At 33.9% G+C, this 16,883-nt stretch overlaps 1 protein-coding gene and 1 long non-coding RNA gene across 4 annotated transcripts in view; both read right to left on the minus strand.

The window, feature by feature from the left end:
• LOC147915681 (uncharacterized) overlaps positions 1–1,650 on the minus strand; it is a 46,074-nt gene extending 44,424 nt beyond the window's left edge. For all 3 annotated transcript variants that reach the window (XM_087438411.1, XM_087438409.1, XM_087438408.1), the window contains exon 1: positions 1,629–1,650. The gene's annotated coding sequence lies outside the window, so the exon portion shown is untranslated. The remainder of the gene's footprint in view (positions 1–1,628) is intronic.
• Positions 1,651–2,593: 943 nt separating this feature from the next.
• Positions 2,594–16,883, minus strand: part of LOC147915682 (uncharacterized) — a 74,288-nt gene continuing 59,998 nt past the window's right edge. The window contains exon 5 of the long non-coding RNA XR_015554089.1: positions 2,594–2,612. This is a non-coding gene — a long non-coding RNA (uncharacterized LOC147915682). The remainder of the gene's footprint in view (positions 2,613–16,883) is intronic.

Genomic DNA, 16,883 nt, shown 5'->3' on the forward strand with positions numbered 1-16,883 from the left:
TGAGAAATATCACAACTTCTAAAGTTGATTATTAATGAAGTTTACTTGACAGAAAAAATCACACAAGTAACAATGGAGGAAATTAAATAACAAACAAAGATGCTCTCTTCAGTTGGAAATATAAGATAATGAGACAAAATCATGGAAACATATATGCATGTTATAGTTGACGAAGATATTCATTGAGAGTTGAAGAAAAAAGCACAGGTAACAGATGAAACTATGACTAGGTACAAAGTGAAATACATTAATGGAATTTGTGTTTTTATTGTTCATACCTAGCTTAAAAATATAAGGAAGAAAGATCTGAATCATTCAAAATGAAAACACAATGTCAGGAAGGGAGAAGGACAAAAATTGGAAACACTTCCATCCATTTCTCTGTGGTTTAAACTAACCACATTTCTTAGGATTGGAACCAAGAGGTTCCAAAGGTCATCTCACCAATCAGAGGCAATGTTGTTTTACATCCTCCCACCCCTTGGTGAAAAAGGAAATAAGATAAGAAATTACATCATGACTTCTTCTGGGAAAATATCAATCTCTGTTCTTGCATTGGGCCTTCTACCTCATTCAGAATAAAATGCAAACACACACCCATACATGTGAGAGGTTCTTAAAAAGATAGGAGGACGCATAAAGTAAAGGCACTCATTGGTCCAAAACTGTATCTGTAGCAGTAGTCATGTGGAACCAGCCACATTCACTAAAGAGATATATTCCAGAACCCTACTACTTCTGAAAACAAAAAATATCATTGGAAAATGTCAGTAGAAAAGGAAGATGTTGTACTTTTAACAATTATATTAGGGTAGTATGAAAAAATATTTTGGGAATATCTCATGACAATAGCTTCTTATGTTTGTCACATAAAATATTCAGAATTGAGAGATATATTATCAGTGAACTTTCTTTAGTATATAAAATGCTTCTATAATCATTTGAAAGGGACTTCGCTTTGCACAATTAATAATTGTGTCATCAAAAATGAAAAAGGAAAGAATAATTACTACAGTTAAAAAGCCAAGGAAAATTGTGTAAAATCTTTGTACACCTGAGAACACTTAGGTACTACGATCAGGAGCATTTGATCAATGCATGACATCAGAATTACACATCTATGAAAGAATAATGGATGGAGAGCCTCACTCAGCAGATGTGGAGTCTTCTCTTATTTCTTAAGGTTTGGGAAAGTATCAATTGCATGGTAATAGGTCCTTGCACTTGGATTAGGTGACAGGGGTTGCAAGTCCCAAGTGAATTGACTTTTTCTGGAAATATATGTATATAATCCTGTGCTTATTAGCCTAATTCCCTTCATCTCTCAAAATTAATAATGAAACTATAGCAAGTCTTTTGAAGACAGTAGAAACCACCACTCACAGGAAAAGAGAGTTACAGAGTGAAAAAAGTAAGAATGGGAAAGGATGGAAGGTAAGGAAAGAGAAATGGAGGCAATTATATATGGCAAAAGTCATTAATCAAAAATTGAGAGGGAAGAGTAGACATCCAAGAGGAAAGCGTGCCAATAGATAGCGTATTGCTCTAAAAGTAGGGAATGTTAACGACACAAGAAAGTAGCCGCTTTTATGTGGTACCAAAATAAAGAGTTGTCAGAGAAATCTTACCTGTTTTTTTTTTGAAGATCTTCTCAAAAACAAATGGAAAGATCAATGTTAAAATCATGGAAACAATTGTAAATAAAATCCAAATTTATTGAAAAATATGAATGCAAGTTAAATGTATCACGATGCAGATAAACACACATGTATACACATACATGTACCCACACACATAGGCATCAACAGGGGCTGAAAGCTCCCACTTGTCTAGAGAATATTGTTCAAATATGAAAAGGGGGGAAAGGGAGTGAATTTAATGAACTGAGGAAAAATGTTAGGAATATTAGTTCTGGTGGTTACCTTACAAAAATGTTCTTGATCCCTTTGACATTATTTAGGCTTTTATTATTTGGTTAGTTAGATTTAACGAGTTTTTTGGCTGTTACTAAATATATAGTCAAATCTCGTTATTATGTTGGTAATGTTGTATAAAATGACACAAAGTCTGAATTAGAAAATAGTGAACCACTTCAAGGTTAGGTTCTTGCCTCTATTCACAACATTCCTTCAACTGATTAATATCTAATCTCATTTCATGTAAGTTTCTATTCTAACTCATGCCTGAATAAAGCTCATCTTAACCGACTCCCATGAAAGGAAGGGAAATTAAGTATTAAGTGGCAGTGAAGGGGGTTCTAAATCAAATGACCTGAAACTATCTTACACAAAAGCTACACATCAACCACTCTGAAAACGTAAAAACTTCAGAGATATATGTTTAATAAAACATGTTTGGCAGAAAGGATCTTTCTAAATTGATTGAAACTATGGGGCAAATAAAAAAAGTAATAATGGGGGAAATTGGATAACAAAAGAAGATAGCAAAACTTCAGTTGGAAAGATAAGATAATGAGACAAAATCAAGTAAAAACATGCGTAAGTTTGTGGTTGTAGAAGATGTTCATTGAGAGTTGAAGACAAAGGTATAAAAAACAGATGAAACAATGACTAAATATATTAATGGGACTTGCCTTTTTTCTGTTCACACATCTGAAAAATAAAAGAAAGAAAGAACCAATTCATTCAAAATGAAGGCACAGGTCAGGAAGGGAGGAGAACAAAAATTTGAAATACTTCCATAAATTTCTCTGTGGTTCCAGCTGATCCACATTTGAGAGAATGGAACCAAAAGTGTCCAAAAGGTATCTTGGCAATCAGAGGAACTGTTGTTTTACTTCCTCTTAGTCCTTTGTGTAGAAGGAAGTACGACAGGAAATGAGAGGAGTTAGAATGACACTTTCTTTGGGATACACAATATCAATCATTGGTCTTTCATTGACTTTTTTCAGAATAAAATGCAAATACACACTCATACTAGAGGCAAGTACTTTAAAAAGTTATGATAAACAAAACAGTAAAGGCACCCATCTGTCCAAAACTGTATCTGTAGCAGTATTCATATGAAGCCTGCTACATACAGTAAAGAGTTATATTCCTAAATTTAGTTGCTTCTGAAAACATGAATATAATTTTAAAATATCATTAGAACAGGAGGATATTAAGCTTTCAATGATTATATCAGTGTTTTATGAAAAAATCTTTGGGGAACAACCTAGGAAAATAGGTTCCCATGTCATTCATGTAAAATTTCAAAATTGATAGATATATTATCACTGATCTTTCCTTAAGATATAAAGTCATTGTATAAACATTTAATAGAAATTGCAATTGGCTGAGCTAATAGCTGTATCAATAAAAATGCAAAAAAGAAAGAAAGAAAAAACCTTATGGTTGAAAGAAAAAAAATCCAGGAAAAATTATGTAAAATATTTGTATACCTAGGAACACTGGATAGTATGTGCAACGGCAATGGAATAGTGAGCCTCAAGCTCTTAAAAGAAAGAACATTTTGCAGATAATAATATTGTCAATACAGTACAAAAGAATAATTACTATTAGTGAAAAACAGAAAGCTATGAAAAACTATGTAAACTATTTGTATTCCTGAGTACACTTGGGTAATATATTCAAGAGCAGTGGAAGAGTGAGTCTCGAACTCACACTAACCAGTCAATGACATCAGAATTTACACTGTCTTTTTTTTTTTTTTGTGAGGAAGATCAGCCCTGAGCTAACATCTATTGCCAATCCTCCTCCTTTGTTTTCCCCTTTTTCTCCTCAAAGCCCCAGTAGATAGTTGTATGTCACAGTTGCACATCCTTCTAGTTGCTGCATGTGTGACGCCACCTCAGCATGGCCGGACAAGCAGTGCGTCAGTGCGCACCTGGGATCCGAACCTGGGCCTCCAGTAGCAGAGTGTGTGCACTTAACTGCTAAGCCACGGGGCCGGCCCCTACACTGTATTTTGAAAGGAAAATAGATGGAGAAACTTAATTCAGCAAGTTTGGAGCCTTCTCTTATCTCTTAAAGTTTGAGGAAGTATCAATTGCATAGTAGTGGGCACTGGAACTTGGAATACATGACAGAGGTACTAACTTAATGGAAGTTTTCCAGAAAATATATATTGAATAGAAACTGTATGCCTAATAGCCTAACCCCTTTCTCTCTCCACCGTCATAATGAAACTATGGTTAGCATCTGGAAGCAGAAGACAATGTTCATGAGGAAAAAAGAGAATGAAAAAAGATGGAATGAATGGGAAACTTATGGAAACAGAAATGGAGAATACCTAACCTGGGTGAAGTCCATAACCAAAAGAATGGGGAAGGAAGAGTAAACATTGTCAACTTAAGAGGCAAATTCTCAACTTATTTTACCCTCAAAACAAGTTTATTCAGGAATAGCCAAAAGAATTTCAAGTTGGGATGCGCGTGCTACGGTGAACCATAGGCAAATCCAGAAAACGACAGAGGAGAGCCACTTTTATAGAGAAAAAGGGGAAGTACAGAGGGGCTGTTCTAAACAAAAGTCCATTGGGGGAAAGTAACAGTTCAGGTTGGCAATGGCTTCTCATTGACTGAGCTGCAGAGCTTCTCATTGGCTGGGCTACTGTTAGGGGAGAGAAATCTTTCTTTCATAGTAAAGTAGTTTTACTTCACATCTGAGATGCAAGCCTACCTTTCTTCAGGTTTGGTGTAATTAATGATGTATGATAGGACATGAGAGCTCCCCCTACAGGCTTTTGCGACTTTAATTTAGTTAAGGTTTTGTTTATTAATTTCCACAAGATCTAGCAGAAGGGAGAGCGAAGAGATGGTATATAGATGAAAAGGCAGGGAATGTTGAAGACACCAAGATAGCAATCATTTTCAAATGGTATGGGAATAAAGTGTTGTCAAAGAAAATTTACCAAATTTTTTCTGAAGTTCTCACAAATTAAATGGAAAGATTAGATAAACACTATGAAAAACAAACATGAAGTAAAATCAAATTTATTGAAAAATGTGAATGAATAGTTAAAACAGGATTCAGAGAAACATACAACGCAGGAGCAATGATGGAAAGCTCACTTTTGTCCTTAATAATATTCTTCATAAAAATTGGGTAAAAGGAGTGAATTTACAGAATTGAGAAAAATTTTAGGAATATTAGTTCTGGTGTTCACCTTATAAATACATTGTTGGCCCCTATTTCATTATGTAGGCTTTTATTATTCAAGTTGTTATATGTTTTTTGACTCCCACTAAGTATATAAAGACTTTCCCTTTATCGCAGTAGCTATATTGTATAAAGTTGCCACAAACACTGAGTTAGAGAACACTGTACCACTGACCCTGAGGGAATTGAGGGTTTTATTCTTGTGAGCCTCTGGTCACAAAATTTTCATCAATGGATTAATACGTAACTTTTTTTTTATGTATGTTTCTATGGCAATGATCTGTAAAACAGAAGAAACCAATGTTGTTAGGGATGAAAGGCCATGGAATGTAAAGAGAATGATGGGAAAGATGAAAAAGGTGGGGAAAGAAAAGTGAAGAGAACATAAAATGGAAGAAGTTTAGAAGCCAAAAACTGGGGAGGGAAATTAGATATTCAGGAGAAGGGAGAAAACCAAGGGATGGCATGCAAGTGAAGAGGCAGGAAATGTCAAAGGGAAAAGACACCATAATGCCTTAATAAGGATTGTCAGTGAATATTTACTAACATTTTTTGAAGTTGTTCTGAAAAATAAATTGGAAAGATCAATATAAATATCAAGGAAAGCACATGTAAAGAAAATTTAAATTTGTTTAAAAATGAGAAAGCAAAGTTTAATCAGATACTGATAAAGACACACATGCAGGAGAATTCACATTTGTCTTAAATAATGTTCTCCAGAAAATAAAAAGTGGGAGGGAGAAACAGTAAATTTATTGAATTAATAGAATAAATGAAAAATATTACTTGTGGGTGGTTACATTATATAAAGATATTTTACAAATTTTTGGTCCTTTTTACTTTACTTAGGTTTTTATTATTTAGTTTCCTATATTTAAATATATTCTTTGACTCCCAGTAAGTACATGTAAATGTGTAAAAAATTTTTTCTTACCGATTACATGTATATTCACATGTACATATATTATACAAATATAAAATACATATACATATATGTAAAATAATCTTCAAAAATATTGTATTGACATAGTTATTTTAAAATTACAATTTCAAAAATTTCCCAAACTTCATGAGTAGATCTGATTCAGCGTGATGTCTCTCTGAAAAAGTGTTGTAGGTAAAGTACTATTCATTTGACAACTCTTGGTAAGTCATTTTGGTATGAATTACAAGAATTGAGAAAAAGAATAACTCCAATGAATGCATACAAACAGTTTTTCAAGTCTGGTGGTTTTCAGTTTTTTGCCATTGAAAAATATTGCGAGAGTATCGAATTGAATTGTTAGTTGATTCATCACAATATTTTTGATAAGACATCAATATGTAATGCGGGGCATTTAACTAGGAAAAAATTCAGAAAAATTGAGTGATGTTGTCATAATCAAACTCCATCATTTCACACCAACTTATTACAAGATACCCGTTTTCAGCACTCCTATACAGGTATACCTCCCTTTACTGTGCTTTGCAGATATTGCACTCTTTATAAGTACCTCCACCTGCAAAAAGATTATGGCTCACTGAGTGCTCAGATGATGGTTAGCATCTTTTAGCAATAAAGTGTTTTTTAATTAAGATACATACATTGTTTTTTTAGACATAATGCTATTTCACACTTAACAGACAACAGTATAGTGTAGACATAACTTTTATATGCACTAAGAAACCAAAAAATTTGTGTGACTCGCTTTATTGTGATATTCACTTTATTGCAGTGGTCTGGAATTGAACCTGCAATATCTCTGAGGTATGCCTATATATTAAAAGAATAAAAAATATCAATAACTTTCTTGCTGATTTATGATTCATATATTTGGCATAATTAGAATTTTAGAAATATATGAAGATATGAAAAAGGTATAAAATTTCTTGTTACACCATTGCTTGTTTGTTTTTTTAATTAATGATAGAATAAAAAAAGTTATTTAGCAAAATAGAAAATAGAAAATAATCAACAACATTAGAGTTGCTTTTTTGTAAAGATAAAATTGACGAAACTTTAGCTACACTAAGGAAAAAAAAGAGGATTCAAATATATAAAAGCAGAAATGAAAGAAGAGACATTATAGCTGATGCCACAGAAATAAAAATGATCATGAGAGACTCCTATGAACAATTATATGCCAACAAACTATATAACATAGAAGAAATGGATAAATACAATCTATCAAGGCTAAGTCATGGAGAAATAAAAAGCCTTAACAGACACTTAACTAGTATGGAGATTGAATCAGTAATTGAAAACTTTCCAACAAAGAAAAGCCCAGGATCAGATGGCTTCACAGGTGAATTCTACCAAATATATATATTTTTTTAATTTTACTTCAATATTTTATTAATTTTTATGCTCTCTATTTATTTCATCCCACGTTTTTTTCTGTGTTTATTCTTCTTCTTGCTGATCATGATAACTTTTACACTCATATAGTTCTTATTATATGCCAGGCACTCTTCTAGGCATGTAGGTAACTTAATTCAATCTTTGCAACAGATACTAATAGTATCCCTATTTTGCTATGAGGAAACTGAGAAAAGCTGACATTAAGTAACTTGCCCAAGGTTGCAAATAAGTGACCCAGGGAGTAGGCAAACCAGGGAGTCTGGCTCCAGAGTCCATGCAGTTAACCTCCAATGCTTGGCTGCCTTTCAGTTGAGTTCTTTTAGAGAGGGAGGGTCTGTGGGTGCTATATACTTTTGGTCCTCTTATGACATAAAAGGTTTTATTGTGCCCTCACCTATGAATGATAGTTTGACTAGGTATAAAATTCAAGTTGGAATGACAGCAGCATCATGGCAGTGTGAATCATTCCTTTTTTCTCTTTTTATGTATACCTAATTGGACATTCATAACTGAAGAAAAATATCTTTACACATTACACCAGGGCATCCGTGAGATTTCTACTTATCTGTGCATTCCAATGTGGGTGGATAGGACTTCAGAGGGGGTTGTGGATCCAAGGGAGTTGGTGCCTGCCCCACCCCACTTGCCACCATTGGGGAAAAGGGTAACCCAAAGAGTGTAAAACAAGGTGGTCACTCAGGATAGAGAATTTGTGGAGGCCCAGCCACCCTGACAAGAAAATCTGGCATGCCATTGGAGTGGGATAGAACGAGCTTGGAGGCGGAGGAGAGAGAGAAACATGCAGAGGTGGTCTCTCTCCCCAGGGTGACACTGACACATGCTGGGCTTGTGGCTGTGGCAGAGGAGGTGGAAAGTGAAGGTCGTGAGTGACAGACTGCTTGGTTTCACAGATTGCAGCTGGAGGGACCTGTTACTCTCTAGCAGCACCTGGTGGGGGGACCTCTGTGACTGGTAGTAGGGAGAGGAAAGGGAAGAAGACAGACAATGGGCATTGAGAGAATGTGATGCCCTGCTGTCTGCTCCAGGATTTCAGCAGGAACTCCGTCCAAGAGCCTCTGGGAGTGCCTCACTCAAGGGTTCTCCCTGCCAGGCCATGGGCACCCCATAACCCCAGGTGCTAAGCCCACACCTCCTCCCATTCTGCTGCTAGTTTTTTCTTTTTTTTGCACACTTTTGAGTGTGGCCACTGGAACTAGCTCTGGTAAAAGAAACCAAAAATTCGATCTATAGCACCACCTTCTGGAAAACAAAAGAAAGGTTTCTAATTGCAAGCCTATTGAACTGTAAGAGTCAAAGTACATTAATTCTTAGTTGAGGAAAGTGTTTGCTACTTGAAATGTGAAAACAGAGGCACATATCATCAAATACTATGAAAAATCAAGGTAGCGTGGTATATCACAGACAGAAAATAATAATTCTTTAGCAAATGAACTCAAAGGCGTGGAATATTTTGATCTAACTGATAAAGAACTCAAAATAGCTATTGTGAGGAAATTCAAATGAGCTGCAAGAAAACTCAGAAAGGCAATTCAATGAACTCAGAAATAAAATTAATAAGAAGAAGGAGTTCTTTACCAAAGAGATTGAAATTTAAAAAAACAAACAGAAATTCTGGAGCTAAAGAATTCAATGATGAGACGAAGAACGCATTAGAGACATAGGTAATAGGGCAGATAAGATGGAAGAAAGAATAAATGACTTGGAAGATACGAATTTAGAAATGATTCATTTAAAAGAAGAAAGAGAACATATTTTTAAAAAGTGAAGAAACCACATGAGAGCCCTCAGATGCGACCAGAAAAGCAAATATAAGAATAATTGGTGTACCAGAAGACGAGAGGGAGAAGCGAGCAGAGTTTATCTAGAGAAATTACAGCTGAGAACTTCTCAAACCTGGGAAAGAAATAGGTCAAACAAGTCCACAAAGCTAATATAACACTCTATTACTTCAATACAAAAAGACCTTCTCCAGACACACTATAATGAAACTCAAAAATCAATGATAAAGAAAGAATCCTAAAGGCAACCAGGGGAAAAAAGAAAGTAACCTTCCCCTATTAGGCTATCAGCATATTTCTTAGCAGAAACTCTATAAGCCCAGAGAGAGTGGAATGACTTATTCAAAGTGTTGAAAGATAAAAATTGCTACGCAAGATTACTTTATCTAATAAAGTTATCCTTTAGATATGAAGGAGAAATAAAGGCTTTCCCAGGTAAACAAAAGCTGAGAGAGTTCATTACCAATAGACCTCCCTAAGAATTGCTGAAAGGAGCTCTTCAAGCTGAAATGAAAAGATGCTATTCAGTGACATGAAGGCAAATGAAAGTACACATATTCTAGTAAAGGTTACCAATAATTAGCCAGAAAACAGTAACTCTGTATTAGAACGGTGTGTTAACCACTTAATGATAGTGTAAATATTAAAAGAAAAGAGCATTGAAAATAACTATAGCTACTATAATTTCTTAACAAATTCACAGCACAAAAAGAGGTAAATTGTGGGGCCGGCCCAGTGGCATAGTGGTTAAGTTTGTGTGCTCCCCTTCTGCAGCCCAGGGTTCGTGGGTTCAGATCCTGGGGGCAGACCTCCACACTGCTCATCAAACCATGCTGTGGCAGTGTCCCACATACAAAATGGAGGAAGACTGGCATGGCTGTTAACTCAGGGACAATCTTCCTGAAGCAAAAAAGGGAAGATTGGCAACAGATGTTAGCTCAGGACCAATTTTCCTCACTAAAAAAAAGAAAAAGAAAAAAAAAGAGACAAATTGTGTCATCAAAAATATAAAAAGGGAGGAATAAAAGAGTGGAATCTTTACAGGCAACAAAGATAAGGTGCTATCAGCATAAAAAGGACTATTTTATTTATGAGATGTTTTATGTAAACTTCATGGTAACCACAAAGCAAAAATCTAGAGGTGAGTCATGAAACAAAAAAGGGGAGACTGAGCAAATCACCAGGGATAACCATCACTTTACACAGTTAGACAGAAACAGAGAGATGAAGAAACATTGGAGATACAAAACAATCATAAGGGAAATGATAAGACGGCAGTAGTTAAGTCCTTACATATCAATAATCACTATAAATATAAATAGATTGAATTCACCAATCAAAGGCACAAAGAGGCTGGAGGGATAAAAAAAAAAAATAAGATTCAACTATGTGCTGCCTAAAGGAGACACATTTCACCTCTAAAGACACACACAGGCTCAAAGTGAAGGAATAGAAGAAGATATTCTATGCAAGTGGAAACCAAAAGAAATAGGGATAGCCATACTTATATCAGAAATAATAGACTTTAAGCCAAAAATGGTAACAAGAGACAAAGAAGGTCATTATATAGTGATAAAAAGGTCAATATCTCAAAAAGATATAACAATCATAAATATATATACACCCATCATCAGAGCACCAAAATAAAGTAATTACTAACAAATCTAGAGAAATAGACAACAATACAATAATAGTAGAGGACTTCAATACCCCACTGTCAGCAATGGATAGATCATCCAGACAGAAAATCGACAAGGAAATGTTGGAATTGAACCATACTTTAGAACAAATGGACTTAACTGACATATATAGAACATTCCTTCCAACAGCGGCAGAATACACATTCTTCCTGAGTGCGCACAGAACATTCTCCAGGCTAGAGCACATGATAAAACACAAAACAAATCTTAGAAAATTTAAGAACATTGAAATCATACCAACTAGCTTCTCTGACCACAATGATGTGAAACTAGAAATCAGCAAGAGGAAAGCTGGAAAATCTACAAATATGTGGAAAGTAAACAACACACTTCTGAACAACCAATGGGCCAAAGGAGAAATCAAAAGGAAAATAAAAAATTATCTCAAAACACATGAAAATGAAAATACAACATGTCAAAACTTACTGGATGCAGCAAAAGCAGTTCTGAGAGAGGAAAGTTTACAGCAATAAACATATATATTGAGAAATTAGAATGATTTCAAATAAACAATCTAACTTTACACCTCAAGGAACTAGGGAAAAAAGAAAAAATAAAGCCCAAAGTTAGCAGAAGGAAGTAAATAAGAAAGATCAGAGCAGAAATAAATAAAATAGAGACCAGAAAAACAATAGAAAGTATCAATGAAACTAAAAGCTGGTCCTTTGAACAGACAAACAAAATTGACAAACTCTTAGCTAGATTAAGAAAAATAAGAAGCCTTGAATTAATAAAATTAGAAATGAAAGAGGAGACATTACAACTGATACTACAGAAATACAAGGGATCACAATAGACTACTATGAACAATTGTATATCAACAAATTAGATGATCTAGAAGAAACAGATAAATTTCTAGAAACATACAACCTACCAAGACTAAATCAGAAGAAACAGAATATCTGAAAAGACCAATAATGAGAACAAGATTGAATCACTGTTCAAAAACTTCCCAACACAGAAAACCCAAGGACCAGATTGCTTCCTTGGCAAATTCTACCAAACATTTAAAGAAGATTTAACACAAAAACTTCTCTAACTCTTCCAAAATATTGAGAAGGAGAAAATACCAAAGCCAGATAAGAGCACCACAAGAAAAGAAAACAGTAGACTAATAACCCTGATGAATACAGATCCAAAAATTCTCAACAATATATTAGCAAATGGAATTCAAGAACACATTAAAATGATTATACACCATAACCAAATGGGATTTAGGTTGCAAGGATGCAAGGATGGTTCAACATACATAAATCAATAAATGTAATACACCACCTTAATAAAATGAAAGATAAAAATCACATGATCATCTCAATAGGTGCAGAAAAAGCATTTGAAAAAATACAACATCCTTTCATGATATAAAGCCCTCAACTGATTGGGTATAGAAGGAACGTACCTCAACATAATAAAGGCCATTACAAGAAACACAAAGCTCACATTATACTCAATGGAGAAAATTGAAAGCTTTTTCCTAAGATAAGGAACAAGACAAGGATGCTCACTCTTACCACTCTTATTCAATATGGTACAGGAAATCCTAGTAAGAACAATTAGGCAAGACAAAGAAATAAAAGGCATCCAAATCAGAAACAAAGAAGTAAAATTGTTATTTGCAGATGACATGATTCTGTATGTAGAAAATCCCAAAGATTCAACCAAAAAACTGCTGGAACTGATCAACGATTTCAGTAAAGTTACAGGATATAAAATCAACATACAAAATCAGTTGCATTTCTATACACTAATAATGAAACATCTGAAAAGGAAATTTTAAAAAACTTATGATTCACAATATTATCAAAAACAATAAAATACTTAGAAATAAATTTAACCAAGGAAGTGAAAGATCTGTACGATGAATACCACAAGACTTTGTTGAAAGAAATCAAAGAAGACACAAATAGAAAGACATTCCACGTGCATGAATTGAAACAATTAATATTGTTAAAATGTCCATACTAACTAAAGCTACCCACAGATTCAACACAATTCCATCAAAATACTAATGGCAGTTTTCACAGAAATAGAAAAAAAAATCCTAAAATTTGTATGGAACTACAAAAGACCCTGAATAGCCAAAGCAATCCTGAAGAAAAGAACAAAGCTGGAGGAATCACACTTCCTGATTTCAAACTATACTACAAAGCTACTAGTAATAAAAACAGTATGGTACTGGCACAAAAATAGACACATAGACCAATGGTACAGAATAGAGATCCCAGAATTAAACCCCTCCTTACTCAGTAAACTAATATTCAACAACGGAGCCAAGAACACCCAATGGAAAGGGTAGTCTCTTTAACAAATAGTGTTGAGAAAACTGGGTAAACATATGCAAAACAATGAAATTGGACTCCTATCTTACACCACTCACAAAAATTAACTCAAAGTGGATCAAAGACTTAAACATAAGACTGAATGCTATAAAACTTCTAGAAGAAAAAGTAGAGAAGAAGCTCCTTGACATTGGTTTTGGCAATGATTTTTTGGATGTGACACCAAAACCACAAATGACAAAAGCAAAAATCAAAAAGTGGGACTACATAAAACTTAAAAGTTTCTGCACAGCAAAAGAAACAATTAACAAAATGAAAAGGCAACCTACAGAATGAAAGAAAAGTTTTGCAAAGCATATATTGGGTAAGGGGTTAATATCCAAAATATATAAGGAACTCATACAACTCAATAACAAAAAAAAATCCAATCAAAAAATGGACAGAAGAACTGAATAGATAATTTTCCAAAGAAAACATCCAAATGGCCAACAGATTCATGAAAAGATGCTTAACATCAGTAATCATCAGGGAACTGCAAATTAAAACCACAATGGGATATTACCTCACACCTGTTAGAATGACTATCATCAAGAAGACAAGAGACAATTGCTGGCAAGGATGTGGAGGAAAGGGAACACTTGTACACAGTCGGTGGGAATGTAAATTGGTTTAGTCACTATGGTAAACAATATGGAGGTTCCTCAAAAACTTAAAAATAAATCTATCAGATGATTTAGCAATTCCACTTATGGGTATATACCCAAAGGAAGTAAAAACAGAATTTCAAAGAGACATATGCTCTCCCATGTTTATTGAAACGTTATTCACAATAGCCAAGACTTGGAAACAACCTAAGTGTCCATCAACAGATGAATGGATAAAGAAGATGTGGTATATATACATACAATAGAATATTATTCAGCCATGATAAAGGAGGACATTCTGTCACTTGCCATGATATAGATGAACCTTGAGCATGTTATGCTAAGTGAGATAAGTCAGACAGAGAAAGACATACACTGTATGATAACATTTATATGTGTAATTTTTAAAAAGCCAAACTTGTAAAAACAAAGTAAGGTGGCTGTTTTGCCTAATTTTGCCCAATCAGATGATGATGATTATGATGATGATGATGATTTGCTATTGAGTTGAGTTCCTTATATATTTTGGATATTAACTCCTTATCAAATGTTTCATTTGCAAATGTTTTTTCCCATTCTATAAGCTACCTCTTTACTCTGTTGATGATTTACTTTGCTGTGCAAAATGTTTTTAGTTTGATGCAGTACCACTTGTTTATTTTTACTCTTACTGTCTGTGCTTTTGGGGTTATATCCAAAAAGAAAAAAAATTATTGCCCAGTGGAATGTCAATCAGTTTTCTCCCTATATTTTCTCCATATAACTAGTAGTTTTAAAGTGTCAGGTCTTATGTTTAAGTCTTTAATCCTTTCAGAGTTGATTTTTGTATATGGTGTGAGATAAGGGTCCAATTTAATTCTTCTACATGTGAATATCCAGTTTTTGAATACTACTTATTGAAGACATTTTCCTTTCCCCATTGTGCGTTCTTGGCAACTTTGTCAAAGATCATTTGACCACAAATGTGTGGATTTATTTCTGAGATCTCTATTCCATTCCAAACGGCTATATGTCTGTTTTTATACTGATGACATACTGTTTAATTACTATAGATTTGAAATGTATTTTGAAATCGGAATTGTGATACCTCTAACTTTGATCTTCTAGCTCAAGATTGTTTTACCTATTGTGGACTTTTGTAATTCCATGTGAACTTTAGAATTTTTTTCTACTTCTGTAGAAAATGCTGCTGGAATTTTCATAGGGGTTACACAGCATCTGTAGATCACTTTGTGTAGTATGGACATTTTAACAAAATTAATTCTTCCAGTCCATGAATATTGGATATTTATCTACTTATTTGTGTCTTCTATGATTTCTTTCATCAACATTTTACAGTTTTCAGAGTAAAACTAATTTTCTTTTCTTTGGTTAAATTTATTCCTAAATATTTTATTCTTTTAGATGCTATTATAAATTGGATTATATTCTTAATTTCTTTTTCATATTTCTTTGTTAGTGTATGGAAATGCAACTGATTTTTGTATGTTGATTTTGTATCCTGCAACTTAATTTGTTTATTAGTTCTAACAGTTTTTTGTGGAATCTTTTGGGTTTTCTACATGTAAGGTCATATCACCTGCAAACAGGGAAAATTTTACTTCTTCCTTTTTGATTTGGATGCCTTTTATTTCTTTTTCTTGCTTCATTGCTCTGGATATGACTCCCAGTACTACATTGTATAGAATTGGTGAGAGTGGGCATCTTTTTTTGTTCCTGATCTTAGAGGAAAAGATTTTAGTTTTTCACCAGTGAATATGATATTGGCTGTGGGCTCTTATCTATGGCCTTTATTATGTTGAGGTATATTCCCTCTATACCTAATTTGTTGAGAGTTTTTATCTTGAAATTATGTTGAATTTTATCAAATGCTTCTTCTGCACCCTTTGAGATGATGGTATGATTTTTATTCTTTATTTTGTTAATGTAGTGTATCACATTTATTGCTTTGTGTATGTTGAACCATCTTTCCATCCTGGGGATAAATCCCATTTGATCATGGTGTATGATACTTTTAATATGTGGTTGAATTCAGTTTGCTAGTATTTTGTTGAGGATTTTTGCATCTATGTTCATCAGGGATATTGACCTGTAATTTTTTTTTCTTGTAGTATCCTTTTCTGGCTTTGGTGTCATGATAATGCTGGCCTTGTGAAAATGCTGGCCTTGTGAAATCAGTTTGGAAGTATTCCCTTCTCTAAGGTTGGCATTAATTCTTCTGTAAATGTTCACTAAATTTACCAGTGAAGTCATCTGGTCCTGGGCTTTTATTGGTGGGGAGATTTTTGTTTAAAGAACTCTTCTCCTTGCTCTTTATTGGTCTCTTATATTTTCTATTTCTTCATGATTCAGTCTTGGTAGGTTATATTTCTATGCATTTATACATTTTTTTCTAGATCATCTAATTTGTTGGTGTATAATCATTCATAGTAGTCTCTTATGATTCTTCGTATTTCTGGTGTATCAGTTTTAATGTCTCCTCTTTTATTTCTACGTTATTTATTTATTCGAGTTTTCTCTCTTTTTTCTTCATTAGTCCAGCTAAAGGTTTGTCAATTTTGTTTATTTGTTCAGAAAAACAACTCATTTTCATTAACCTTTTAAAAAATTTTTTCTAGTGTCTATTTCGTTTATTTCTGCTCTGATCTTTCTTATTTACTTCCATCTGCTAAGTTTGGGTTTAGTCTATTTTTCACTTTCTAGTTCCTTGAGGTGTAAGTCAGGTTGTTTATTTGAGATCTTTCTCTTTCTTAATGTAGGTTTTCTTTATCAGTACAAACTCTCCTATCAGAACTTCTTTTTCTACATCACATAAGTTTTGGTATGTTGTATTTCCATTTTCTTACCCATGCCAGGATGTGTATTATAAAAAACCCAAAGGACACAAGTATTGATGAGGATGTGACAAAATTGGAATTCTTGTCCCCTGTTGGTAATAATGTAAAATATGCAGCCCTATGGAAAATAGTATGGTGGTTCCCCCAAAAATTAAAAATAGAA

The sequence above is a fragment of the Ceratotherium simum genome, chromosome 13 (assembly GCF_057802395.1).
Source record: "Ceratotherium simum simum isolate JZ-2026a chromosome 13, ASM5780239v1, whole genome shotgun sequence".
NCBI classification, from domain to species: Eukaryota; Metazoa; Chordata; class Mammalia; order Perissodactyla; family Rhinocerotidae; genus Ceratotherium; species Ceratotherium simum.